Here is a 14,577-nt window from a genome sequence, read left to right on the forward strand (position 1 = left end):
TCCAGATTAAGTAGCTATAGCCCAGAAAGCTTCACATGAGACTCAAAAAGTCCTGATCATGAATAGTTTCTGATGATCCCTGATTCTGGTGTTACAAGGAAAAAAATGAACAATTTATTAGGTCATTATTTCCTCAAGCAAGTAGAAATAATCATTTTTAACAACTGTAAAACTGTTTTGCAATTAGAATAGATGAGAAACATATCCAGTATCCAAACTGTATCACAATACTTCTACATACAAGAACCAAATTAACTCGGGAAGTAAACAAGCTCAGTAGCTAGTACCTGCATCCTCCCTTTCTCTCCCCTTCCACCTACATTCTTGGAGGATTCTGAATGAAACAGCCACACTATTGCATTATGTTTCTATCCTAGAGCACACACAAAATCCAGGAAGACACATACGTTTCCTTTTACAGGAACCTCTAGTTAATTAAGGGTGGGGTTACTTTTTTATTACTCTCAGCTCAGGAAAACAATGGGAAATACCTAACAAATCAAGAACTTATCCTCACGCTATTCATCAACTGAAATTTTCTAAGCATCTGCCCAAGGAATAAGCATAATCATTGAAGACAAAGAGGGTGTCTACATGGCTGTCTTACAACGCAAGCATTTCTGAAAAACACTAGAACTTGATCTAAACTTATCTATAGGATAGCTCAATAAATATTTAGGATGAGACTCACCAGACACTATAGAGGTACTGGCAACTCAATGACAAAATCAGAACAATTCCTTACTTAAAAGAATGTACATTCTAAGGGAGAGAACAACAAGTGCCCAGAAGAAAAAAAAATTATATGCAAAGTAAATTAAAAATAATTGATTTGGGAGTGGTTTACTAGGCACAAAGAGAATCATGATAGAGCTAATTTAGATGTTATTTAAATTAAATTTTAATTATGAAAAAAACTCTAAATGCTATTTGGTAGATGTAAGGAAGTAATACATTTGATCCATGGGGAAGTATTTGTACAATGTCTGGAGACACAATATATAATCACATATTGGAGGATCATCAAGGAAGCTACTTTGGCTGGAATATAATGAAAGTAATTCAGAGTAATATATTATAAATACAAAAAGATAGATTGATGCCAAACTGTGATGGACTTCAAAATGGCAAACATTTGCATTTCATCCTAGAGTCAATAGGGATTCCCTGGAACTTGAGCACAAGAATGCCTTAATCAATTTGAATGCTATGTGAAGAATAAGTAACAAAGAGACTATAAGTGGAGAAACTATTATGAGGCTATTGCGATAGACCAAATGAGGAGTGATGAAGACTTAGATGAAGATTGTAGGTAAGCACATAAGTGGGAAAAAAGGGGAGAGATGAAAGTATTGCTTTTGGATAGAACTGACAAGATTTGATAAGCCTATTAACGTTAGATATCAGTGATGAATGCAAATCAAAAGTTGAAGAAAACTCCAAAGTGAGAATTATCTAGAACTTAGATAATGAGTAGGATGATGTTCCATTCACAAGAAAAAGAGAAGTTCGGGAGTGGAGGTGGATTGGGAGAAAATGAAACATCCAGCAAAAAGGAACCCACAATTTCCTACTATAGAAGCAATCTTTTCCACTTATACTCAATTCTAATTATTAGTTAATTCTTAGTCATATCATGCTAAAGTGTGCCTCCCTGAAACTCTCATACATTGCTTCTAATTCTTAACATTGTGGTCTAATGCATCATGTCCAAAACTACTTCCATTCGAAAAACCTTAAAGACAGTCATCTTATGATGACTCTACAAATCTTCCCTTGTAGCTAAATAACTCAAATATCTTCAACTACTTGAATGAATGGCAGAGTTTTCTGTCTACTCCTTAACATATATGTATGTCTTAGAAATATATTTTAATTTGTCAATGTTTTCTGAGATTTAGTTCCCAGAAATGAGCGCAATACTTCAAATGTCGTTTGCCCAGGTCAGAGTATAAACTTTCCTTATTTGAGATATCATGCCTCCTATTTTACCATTGAGATTAATGTCTTTTTTTCCCCAACATTGATGACTCATTTGAACTTGTTCAGTAAGATCCCAAATGTATGTCACATGAAATTATTTCACCACAATTCCCACTCTTCTTATGAAGATCACTTTTTAACTTACACGTAGAATTTTACATGTCTCTGACAAACTTCCTTTCATTGAATTTAACTGATATTTCTAGTATGCCAATATCTTTTTACATCTTAACCCTTTATACAATTATACAATGTTAACTATTCCTCCCAGTTTTTATTATTTGAAGCTTTAGTGAGCATGATATTGTCATTTAAATCATTGATATATAAGTTAAACAGAATGATATCAATCATGAGTTACTGTGCCTAGAAAAAAAAAAAAAAAGATCTCTCTCTTTGTGGCTGAATTTATTCTGATGAGCTTCTTTATACTTTGGAAGAGAAGGTTTCACATTGGTAAAGACATAGTCCATGAACATAAATTTGGTGTGATGAAAAATCTTCCTAACATTAGGACTATCAAAAATTGGAATCAGTCATTTTGTAAGGAAGTGGATTTCTCCCAGTAGAAATCTTCAGAGATGGAATTCCAATTGCCAAGTATATGATGGAGAAGATTCTTATTAATAGTCATGTAAAGGATCCTCTGAAGTCCTTTTTACAGAAACAGATTATTTTTATTATTATTTCATCAGGGAGTCTCACTTTCTTTTCAAACAATTACAAGACTGTTTTGAATTCTGCTGGCAAGACCACAGGGATTAAAATTACAATAGAAATAGAATTTAAAATCCTTGAGGACAATGATAAATTTTTGCCTTTGCAAATCCTGTGTAGCACCTACCACAGTGTCTAATACATGGTTGGTGCTTAATATTATTGATTGACAAAGGTTTAAGAACATAATGTCATCATTCTAAGTTTCTGACTCAGTGAAAATTTCATTTCTTGAATACAAAATATTCCAACATAGGCTAGAACTTACAGACCATGGTAACTAATGGACAAAAATTACCACTGCCAATGAAAAATCTGCATCTTTATAAAGTCTTCAATTATTATTTTGGGAGAGCAGTTGAAGGAAGCTCGTCTTGCTGGTAACCAGCATTTCCCATGCATTTGTGGACAACTGAGAATATTTGTGGACAAACTGAGAATACTAAGACATTTATAAAATAGGGACCTTTATTTAATAATTCATTATATATTATATATATTTATAAGTTATATTATGTATTATAATTTATTGCATAATTATAATATATATTATATGCCTTTATTTTTATAATTATTTTGTTGATGCTTTTTGTTTTTCATATCATAATTCTCTGTATTATCGTTCCTCTCTCAGAGATCAATACCTCATAACAAATAATATTTTTAAAGACAAAAAAAAGAGGAGGAGGAAGAGAAAAAAGAAATTAGCATAATTGTATAATATGTTGAAAAAGTTTGAAAACATGTCTAACACCTGTGGAATTCCTATCTCCATAACATGGCATATTAAGGGTATCCTTTCATATCTCTCCATTCAAGTCATGTTTGATCTTATAGTTTTGCTGAATTCATTGTTGATTTGTGTGTGTCTGTGTGTGTATGTGTCTGTGTGTGTGTGGTTGTTATTTCCACTTATGTTTCAGTCATTCTGTGCATTGTTTTTTCGGCTCTACTTCATTCTATAACACTATATACATATCTTTTCATGCTGTTTTCTATTCATCATATTCTTTCTTATACCACAGTAAAATTCCATTATATTCTTATACCAAACTTTATTTAGTCCTTCCCCAAACTAATGGACATATACTTTCCTGTCAATTATTTGCTATTATAAAAATATCCTGGTGTAATTTTTTTGTTGTACTTGAAGATTTTCTTCTTACAAATACTTTTTTAATTGTGTCAGCAATAGACTTTTTGCATCAAAGAGTATGAAGTCTTCACTCACTTTATTTTCATAATTCCAAAGTAATTTCCAAAATGTATGTAGTTATTTTACATTTTTATCAATAATATATTGTGGGGATAGATAGGGAGTGCAGTGGATAGAATACCACAACTGAAGTCAGGAGGACCTGAGTTCAAATCTGCAAGTCACTTAACCCCAATTGCCTCAGCAAAAATAATAATTAATAATAATAATAGTAATAATATATTCTGCATATTATCTTAAAACCCTTTTGGCATTCATTATTGTTTATTTTGCCATCTTTGCCAATTTTCAGAATGTGAGATGAAACCTCAGGATTGTTTTCATGCATATCTCTCTTCCATATCTCAAAAGTTTACTAGTAATCTGGAGCACTTTTTCTGTTCTTTTTATTAAACCTTTGTTTATTTTCAAAGCATATGCACGGTGTTGCTACTGGGCTTATATCCCAAAGAGATACTAAAGAAGGGAAAGGGACGTGTATGTGGCAAAATGTTTGTGGAAGCCCTTTTTATAGTAGCTAGAAACTGGAAAATGAATGGATGCCCATCAACTGGAGAATGGTTGGGTAAATTGTGGTATATGAATGTTATAGAACATTATTGTTTTGTAAGAAATGAGCAGCAGGATGAATACAGAGAGGCTTGGAAAGACTTACATGAACTGATGCTTAGTGAAATGAGCAGAACCAGGAGATCATTATACACTTTAACAACAATACTGTATGAGGATGTATTCTGATGGAAGTGGATATCTTTGACAAAGAGAAGATCTAATTCAGTTCCAATTGATCAATGATGGACAGAATCAGCTACACCCAGAGAAGGAACACTGGGAAATGAATGTGAACTGTTTGCATTTTTGTTTTTCTTCCCAGTTCATTTTTACCTTCTGAATCCAATTCTTCCTGTGTAACAAGAGAACTGTATGGTTCTGTACACATATATTGTATTTAGGATATACTATAAAATATTTAACATGTATAAGACTATCTGCTATCTAGGGGAGAGGGGAGAGGAAGGGAAGGGAAAAGTCAGAACAGAAGTGAGTGCAAGAGATAATTTAAAAAATTACCCATGCATATGTTCTGTCAATAAAAAGTTTTTTGAAAAGCATATGCATGGATTATTTTTCAACATTAACCCTTTCAAAACCTTGTATTCTAATTTTTCCCCTCTTTCTCCTACTCCCTCCCCTAGATGTCAAGTAATCCAATATATGCTAAAAATGGTAAAATATGTTAAATCCAATATATTCATACATGTTAATACAATTATCTTGCTGCACAAGATAAATCAAATCAAAAAGGAAAAAATGAGAAAGAAAATAAAGTACAAGCAAACAACAACAAAAGGAGTGAAAATGCAATGTTGCTATCCATACTCAGTTTCCACTGTCCTCTCTTTGGGTGTAGATGGCTCACAAAATCATTGGAACTGGGCTGAATCATCTCATTGTTGAAAAGAGCTATGATGGAGCACTTTTTCATGTGATTACCAATACTTTGCAATTCTTCTTTTGAAAAGTATTTCTTTATACTTTTAGCCATTTATATATTGGGGGATGGCTATTAGCTTTATGTAGCTATATACTCATCTATTGTTCATGTCTTTGATCCTATTCCTTTTTTGATACAAAGATTTATTTTTCTCATTCAACTATTCCCTTTTTTGCATTAATATTGCATTAATTTTGTTCATGCTGAAGCTTTTACATTGCATGTGTTTGAAGTAACTTATTTTGTTTGAGATCTATATATGTGTGTGTAATGTATATTCTTTTGCAGTTCCATCTAGATAATGTCATAAGTGTTTTAGTTTTAGATTCTCTAGAAATTTGCTTATTTCCATGTTTTCTCTTTTGTTTATCTCTCAACTAGATTTATCCAAAAGTAAGAAAGGGAAATTGCATTTCCTTGACACTATTGTTTGGATCTTCTTGTATTTGAATTAATGATTTCTTTATTAATTCAGAGGCCAAGTAATTTCTAGCATGTAATTTTACTGTTGATATTTTTTTCCATTTAAGGTTCTTTTAAAAGAATGTGATTTCTTTGTTTATTTTTTAATTTCTTTTTCTTTATCAAATAAAGTGATTGCAATTACTGCTTTTTTGAATTTATGTGAGGCATTTTTATTTCTATCCCTTCAGTTTTATCCTGTCTATGTTTTTGTTTTTATAATGTGTTTATTTTATAAGCAAGAGATTGTAGGGTTTTGTTTTATTAGTTAATGTCACTCTTTTTTGTTAAATTAGATTATTAAATCCATTAACATTTAAAATTATAGATTTATGTTTTCCTTGAATTATCTCTAGTACTATTTTTAAAATTAGAATTTTCCCTTTTCTTTATAAATAAAATACTATGCTTCTTTAGCTTGAATCACTTTTTTTAAGATAAGATTTTTCATCAGCTCTCTTTCCCTTACCTTGATGCTTCCTCCCACATTACATCTTTTTCTTAGAAGTTTTAGTTATTAGGTCCTTTTTCTTTCCTATTTTTAATCTGATTATTTATTTCCCCTTCTTTCGCTCTCTTCTCTCTCTCTCTCTCTCTCTCTCTCTCTCTCTCTCTCTCTCTCTCTCTGTCTCTTTCTTCCTCTGTAGCTCTCTCTTTCTGTCTCTTTCATAAATAGAACTGTCCCTTTCCCTACTCTTCAATTAATTGTTATTTTTTTTACAGTCCTTTTGAAAGGGAGTTTCTCTCTTTACTACTCATCCTCTCTTTCTACTCAAAATTCTCATCCTCTAATTGATGGCCCCTATATTAGCTAGTAATTTCTATTTTCTGCATTCCTCATGTAATCAAAAATTCCAAGTTACTCATTGAGGAGAATATTCTCTCAAGAGCTTGTCATTGTCTTTTAGAGATTGCTTCTTAAATCCCTCAGGACTTCAGCCCACAGTACTGATTATGTAGCATACCTTTGGCTATCCTCTGTCAAATACTTTACTTTTTAATTTGACTCAAAAATGTCTTCTCAGTCAATGCCTTTTCACTTTTCCCAAGTATTCCAATGCAATGGCCTAATGGTGGCAGGGCCACTAGTTACCTCTTCAAATACCAAATCCTAGTGGACAACACCCATTGCAAGGTCACTATTTCCCTTCAATATCTTTCCTCTTTACCTATAGGAAGATTCATCAGGGAACCCACTTCCACTATTTAAACAAGGTTTCCCCTTTACTCTTCCCATTCCCTTTATCAGACACAACTCTCCAGGACTTCTTTTCTTGAGAAACTATAAGAGCTCATATCCCTTTATTGCTAGTCCTCAACTTTATCAAAACACAGCATACTCTGCTCAATTCCCCTAGTTAGCTCCTCCTTGTTTTTATATCCCATTAGTTACTCAACCCCACCAAAATAAAAGAATCAGCTGCATACAGATTGCTATAAGATTCTGTCCATAATGCCCCAAACCCACCTCCCTATTATCACCTCTAGCTAACTTCTTTCTTCATCCCTGTCTACTTGTATATATTCAGGAATAAGTCTCTTAGTCTCTCTGCTTAGTCTCTATTACTATTGCTTTCTTTGACTACTACATTAGTTCATTCTTCCTGAAATTCTGTTGTCCACGGTTTTCAAGAATCAAATAATATTTTCAGGTCTAATCACATTTCAAATGCCCCTTTATTATCAAATGTCTTTTTCTTTATTTATGCTTAAGCTCGGATTTGCAAGCTAGATCACTCTGGGCAGCATCTTCAGCAATACTGATTGTCAGAATATAGTATTCCATTCCCTCCTGTGTTTTCTGGGGGTGAAAGGTAGTTTTGAGCTACTAAATTTCCCTTTCCTGTGTATTTAAAGGTTTTTTTCCCTGATTGACTGCAGAATTTATTGTTTATGAAATGAATTATTGAAATAAATAAATTGAGGTTTGGATGCATGGTTGAGCTTTGTTTCAAGCCTGAACACATATCTTGTCCTTTTTTTATTCTATTCCTCCATCCCTTGTCTTCTGCAGTTTAGAATATTGCAACAATGCTAGTTATTGAAGCATCAGCAAATTTCCATATTTGAGAGCTTATATTTGATCTCCACAACACCAGAAAGAGGGAGGGTGGAGCAAGGAGTAAGTTTGTGATTTTTTGTAAGCCTATCACTGTTCAGGTAATTAGTGAAGAGTTGCTGCTGGTATTGCAGCAAGAGGTGCAATTAGCCATTAGTTCATCAAATTTTGCCTTTTTTTCTTTTCTTGTGTCAGCCATAGAAACAGCCCAAATTGCTTTACCTTTAACATAGAATTTATTTTAGAGAGTTCTCAGAGGTTTGGAAGATCACAGAAAAATCCTAATCATTCATCTTATTGGTCACACAACCCAAAAGTTTACCTTTGCTTTTACAAAACATATTTATATTCTTGGAATCAAAAATGCATTACTTTCTTTCAAAGAGACTTTTAAATCTATTTACCCATTGTTTTATAACCATACAATGTCATAATTGATTCCCCATAATTCCAAATCACATCAGTATATGGAAAATCTCTAACTTCAATACTTAAAATCTTAATATGGATTTGTGTTCTGAGTACACTTATTAATACCTCAGACACTTACCTCTAGACTTATAGTAATGGTTTCATAAAAGACAATGGTAAAAAAAATAAGTGATTGTTTGATGGCCAATCTTTTTTTCTGGCCTATATAAACCTCATATGACAGACATACAACCTGCGACTATGTCTGTATTTATAATTATTTTGATTTGAAGGATCTGCATAAACTCTTTTCTGCTAGCATACACTTCAAAAAAAAGAACTTCCAGAATGAGCATGGTTAATAATGATGAATCAAACATGGTAGAATATGAAATCCTTTAGTGGAATTTAAAAGACTTAACTTTTTAATTTTTGTTCAGTCATTTTCACATGTTCGATTATTTGTTACCCTGTTTGGTGTTTCCTTGGTAAAGATACTGCTATTTCCTTCTCCACATCATTTTATAAGTGAGAAAATTGAAGCAAACGAGGTTAAAAAAAAAAGTCACAAAGCTAGTGTCTGAGGCCAGATTTGAACTCATGAAGATGAATCTTCATAAATCCAAGACATTCTATCTACAACACTATCTCGCTACCTTATAGCAAAAATGCTTGTAGTTTAAATAGAATAAAATTATTCTGCCCTGAAACTGAACTATCTAACCTTTTCATAATTGGATTCATTACTCAATTTATTTTAAGATAGCAAATTGCTATCAAATACATAGCTATGGCGCCATCTTTTAATTTTTATTCTTTGTTCATTTCATTTTACCTGTGGCTCATATGTTTGCTTTCAGCAGTTGAAAAAAATGCATTTGACTCTCATTTCTTATTTCAGTATCTTCTGGGTGTCCATGGTGATATTAATGTTGCTCTTTAAGATGCCAGGATATTTTAATAACATAGTATACCTTTTGCGTTGTAGAAACATCACATTATTCAATGTAACCAAAAGCAATGGGATATGACTCATATAATTTATGTGTCCTTGTAGTATGTTATTAATTTGTGTACTCTATAAGGCTATAATTTTGGGTTGCAATTTTCCATAAACTTGTTATAGGAGTTATCTTATAAATTTGGCCCAATATTCATTTAATCAAATTGTCCCACTAATAATATCCCTTCAGTTGTAAATACTAGTTTAGACTGACATGACAAATTTTGGTAAAGTAACCTGGGCTTTAATCCTTACACTTGCTATTTAACTTAGGAGGAATTTATTCTGAAGCCTTCAGTAGGCATGGCTTTGGGTCCTCATCATAGCAACTATGATCAAACCCAATTAGGTGAAAATTAATTCTGCCCCTGTGGCCTCAAGACTCCAATCACACTTTATTCTAATTTTTTTTTTAAAACTTAGAGATAGGACAGCATTGAACACTGGTCTGGGACTCTAGACAAATTAATTCTAGATCTTTCTACACTGAAGCAGTTGTGTGATTTTGGCAAGTCATTTCTTCTCTCATGATCCTTAGTTTCTCCTTTGTAGAAAGAAAACTATTGACCTATGTGAAGTCTATTATCTTATTCAATTATAACTTCTTTATGGCCTAATTTGCCACTTGTGTACCATTGAAGCTGAACATGAGAAGGGACCTAAAGATCTTGTCATCTAAACCTAGTTTGATACAGAAATCTTTTCAACCAAATTCTTGAACAAATATTCATCAAAAATCTACTACTAAATATCTAATAATGACAATGTGTTATTAACACAAGCCAATTTCAAAAAGAACTATTGTACCTTCTCCCATTTTTAAAAATCTTTCTTTGGGTTAGTCTAAATTCCTTTAGCTGAAAAAGTTCTGATATAATAGAAAGAGCATTAAATGACAAATTGAATACTGAGGCCCAAGTTATGAGAACTTTACATTTATTCTAGAAAGAAGAGGAATCCCTAGGTTTTTTGAAAGTAATAACATAATAAATCCTGTTTTTATGAAGATTCTTTTAATGAATGTAAAATATGAATTAGAAAAAGAGAGGAAATTGAAAAACTACTTAACAATGTTATTGTAAAATGAATGAGAAGGCATAATGTTATTAAATAGCATGGTCCCCATGTGAGTGAAACAACAAAAAAAAAAGTTTTTTGAAAGAAGAAACAAACTTTTGGGCTTATATCCCAAAGAAATCTTAAAAGAAGGAAAGAGACCTACATGTGCAAAAATGTTTGTGGCAGCACTTTTTATAATAGCAAGGAACTAGAAATTGAATGGATGCCCATCAATTGAAGAATGGCTGAATAAATTATAGTATATGAATGTTATGGAATATTATTGTTCTGTAAGAAATGACCAACATGACACAGATGCTTGGAAATAATGCTATGATGAATTGATGCTAAGTGAAATGAGCAGAACCAGAAGATCATTAATGTAATGTCCTTGGTGGATTTCCTGGAGGTCTTTGGGGCAGTCTTCTTTTCAGCAGATTAATAATAGCCAGGTGTTAAAGTCCAAATTCTTTATTATCTCCTTCAAAGTCCTATCTCCTTCACTTGGGATTCATGTAGTTTTCTGGAGGCACTTCAGAAGGGACTTAGTCTCAGTAGAGGAAATGCAGGAGACCAGGCTAGCCACCACAAAGCTGATGAAGATGGAATTGAATCTTTCTCTGCCTCCCTCCTGGCTTATATGCTCTATTCTAAGTATCAACCAATCATTATATCACTAGGAAACCATTATTTGTTGTAAGATTAAATTAATCATACTGAATTTAGAGAACTATTAAGCACCATGCTAAATTAGACAACCATTGTCTTTATCAATTCCACTGACTTAGCACCTATAAGAATCCTTGTTTCAAGTTCAGAGTTCTGGCCAATAACACATTATACACGGTAACAACAAGACTATACTATGATCAATTCAGATGTAAGTGGCTCTCTTCAACAATGAGATGATTCAAACCAGTTCCAATTGTTCAGTAAAAAGAGTCTTCCATAGCCAGAGAGAGGCCTGTGGGAACTGAGTATGGACCATAACATAGCATTTTCATTCTTTCTATTATTGTTTGCTTGCATTTTTGTTTTCCTTCTCAGGTTTTTTCTTTCTTTCTAGATCTGATTTTTCTTGTGCAGCAAGATAACTATATACATATGTATACATATATTAGATTTAACATATATTTTAACATATTTAACATCTATTGGCCTACCTGTCATCTAGGGGAGGGGGGAAAAGAGTGGAAAATTTGGAACAGAAGGTTTTGCAAGGATCAATGTTGAAAAATTACCCATGCATATGTTTTGTAAATAAAATAAAATAAAAAAGAAAGAAGCAACATTTATTGGATGAGAGAAAGGGTTATAAATAGGGAAATAAATGATGAAAGGCTGGGTAAAATGTAATAGAATTTTATAGTGTGGGGTAAGGAAGTTGAGGTTCATGTTTGATGCTTGATTTGAAAGCTAGGATAGCACAGGGAAGAGGTATCAAAGAAAGGGTCCAAGTTCTAGCAAATACCCAGATTTAAATTAAAACATAATGGGAAAATATTTAACAAAATAAATAAAAAATAAAATAAAAGATAATGTTAATATGTATTTAAGTCAATATGTACCCTGCAGGGGATCTTTATGTATGGTTGAGTAACATGGTTTCTTTTTTTTTTTTTAATTTGACACCGCTGCGGTAGAGGATAGTCTTGGCTTTGGTATCAGAAAGTCTTGTATTAAAATTCTGCGTCTGAAATTTCTTAGTTGTGGGATGTGAGGTCATCCCTTAAATTATCAGAGACTCATTTTGTTTCCTCATCTGTAAGAAAGGTCTAATAATAGTTCTATTATCTATCTCATAGGCTTGTTGTGAGGTTCAAATGAGATAATGTATGTAAAGCCCTTGGCAAAATCTCAAACAATATACAAATGTCAGTTTCTATTTTTCTCTATAAAGTAGGAGGCAAGAGCATCTGTTGAAAGGGGGTGGGGATTAAAATTTAGGGGAAGAGAAGGTTTGGAACAACAGCTGAGGGCAGACACTAATTTTCCTTTATACATTCATCCATTATGTCATTAATGCAACAAATGTTTATTGGAAGTTTTAGTATGTACAATGGGTATGCTTCTTCAGTGATTGTGATGACGTGTAGGATATGGTTCTGTCAACCAAGGCTTTGATTGGACAGAAAGGGAATACACTTATGAAAAAAATTGATTTACCAAAAAAAAGATTAAATGATATAAATCAGAAAAGGAGGAAACCAGTCTGGAGTTGGTTCAAGCAGTTGTGGCATAATGGAAAGATAACTGATTTTGGAATCAGAATAATTAGGTTCAAATCCAAACTCCATTACCTGATAGCTTTCTAACCTTCAGAAAACAATTTGCTTAGCCACTTAATTTCTGCATCTGTGAATCTGTGGGATTATATTAGCACAGTTTAATTACCTTCTGTGGCCTCTTCCCTCAGGGAAGCAATGGGATTTTAGATGATAGGATTTAACAATATTTTAAATACAGAGGATGGATCCTTCCTGGAGTTCTAATCTCTATTTTATGGTTAGAGAACCTGAGGCTCAGAGAAGTTACATGACCTGTACATTAACACATAGTTAATATGTGCTGATATATAGAATGATTTAGATTTAATCTATTCTGATCCCAATTTGTGATTTTTGTTTTGTTAATTAATGCATTTTGTTTTTACATCACTTTTCTTTTCAAAATGCCTCTCTTCCCTTCCCTGTTCTTTAAACTCTTCTTGTAACAGATTCCAAATGAACAAATATTTCTGCAAAACCATATTCATTGGCTTTATGTAATAGAATATGGAACATTTAGCATCTACAGTCTTTTTCCTAATGAAACAGGAAAGTATATTTTCTCATTTTTTCCAAAGCCAAATTTATTCTTTATATTTACCAAGAATTTTAATTCTTTCTCTTTACATTTTGGTGTCATTGTTGGTTGGTTATGCTGACTTTACTTTATATCAATTCATATAAATATTCCCATATCTCTCTAAATTTTGGTGTCATTGTTGGTTGGTTATGCTGACTTTACTTTATATCAATTCATATAAATATTTCCATGTCTCTCTAAATTTTTCATTTTTCTTCTCTCAATGTGCTCTAACATCCCATTACATTAACAAATAACAATGAGATTAGTCATTCCCTAATTGATTAATACCTGCTTTATTTCCATCTCCAATTCATGAACCTTAACCATGTACCCCTTGGGATTTTGTGAACATCAGTTTAAGACTACCTTGTGTAGAAGATCTCTAAGTTCTCTTTCAGCTTCAAAATTTATGACCTAAACTAATTATATTTAAAATGTTAGCAAAATAAGATTTAGAATCAATTAGTCTACAACCATAGCTTGAATCCTTAAGATATCTACCACTAAGCTGGCAGAGATGACACATGTTTCTCTCTGACCTTCTCTATACTAATTAGTAAATCCTAACACTAATTAGTAAATCCAGCCTCTGAATTATCTCTGGATCGACAAAACCCACAAATATTTGAAGATCACCAGAAAAGATCTGTTTCAAGTGGAAATGGGAGGGAGGCAATCAGCGCAAGCAGCTGAGTACAAAAGCCAGCACAGATAGTGGAATATCCCAGCATGGTACAGTATCTCCATGGTGCAGACTTCATAGGGCGGTGCAGACTACATGTGGCAGAGAATCTACAGGTTGGAATCTATAGGAAACTATAACAGTGTTGGCCACTCTGCCCTGGTTGCAAGCCAGTAGATGACCAGAGAAATGTTAAAACATCTAACACAAACACAAAAGATCAATAGTGAACCCCAAAATGCCAGAATCTCAGAGGACTTGGCCATGCCCACCCAGCACCAGGAGTGAATCATCACTGACCCAGAGCAGCTGCAACAGCTTGGAAAACCTCGCCTGCCCTAAAGGCAGACCTTAACTAAAAAAAAAAAAAAAAAAAAAAAAAAAAAAGGAATAAAAAAGTTAAGAGGATTCTGACAATAGAAAATTTCTATGGGGAAAGAGAACAGATTTCAAATCCTGAGGAAACTAAAGGAAGATTGTCTCCAGATGAAGCCCCAAAAGGCAATATAACTTGGTACCCATCAGACAAGGCTCTCCTAGAAGAAATTAAAAGGGATCTTAAAAGAGAACTAGATGCAAAATGGGTAAAGGAAATGAAAATTTTGCAAGAAGGTTTAGAAAAGGCAAAACAGAAACTATC

The sequence above is a fragment of the Sarcophilus harrisii genome, chromosome 2 (genome assembly GCF_902635505.1).
Source record: "Sarcophilus harrisii chromosome 2, mSarHar1.11, whole genome shotgun sequence".
Taxonomy (NCBI): domain Eukaryota; kingdom Metazoa; phylum Chordata; class Mammalia; order Dasyuromorphia; family Dasyuridae; genus Sarcophilus; species Sarcophilus harrisii.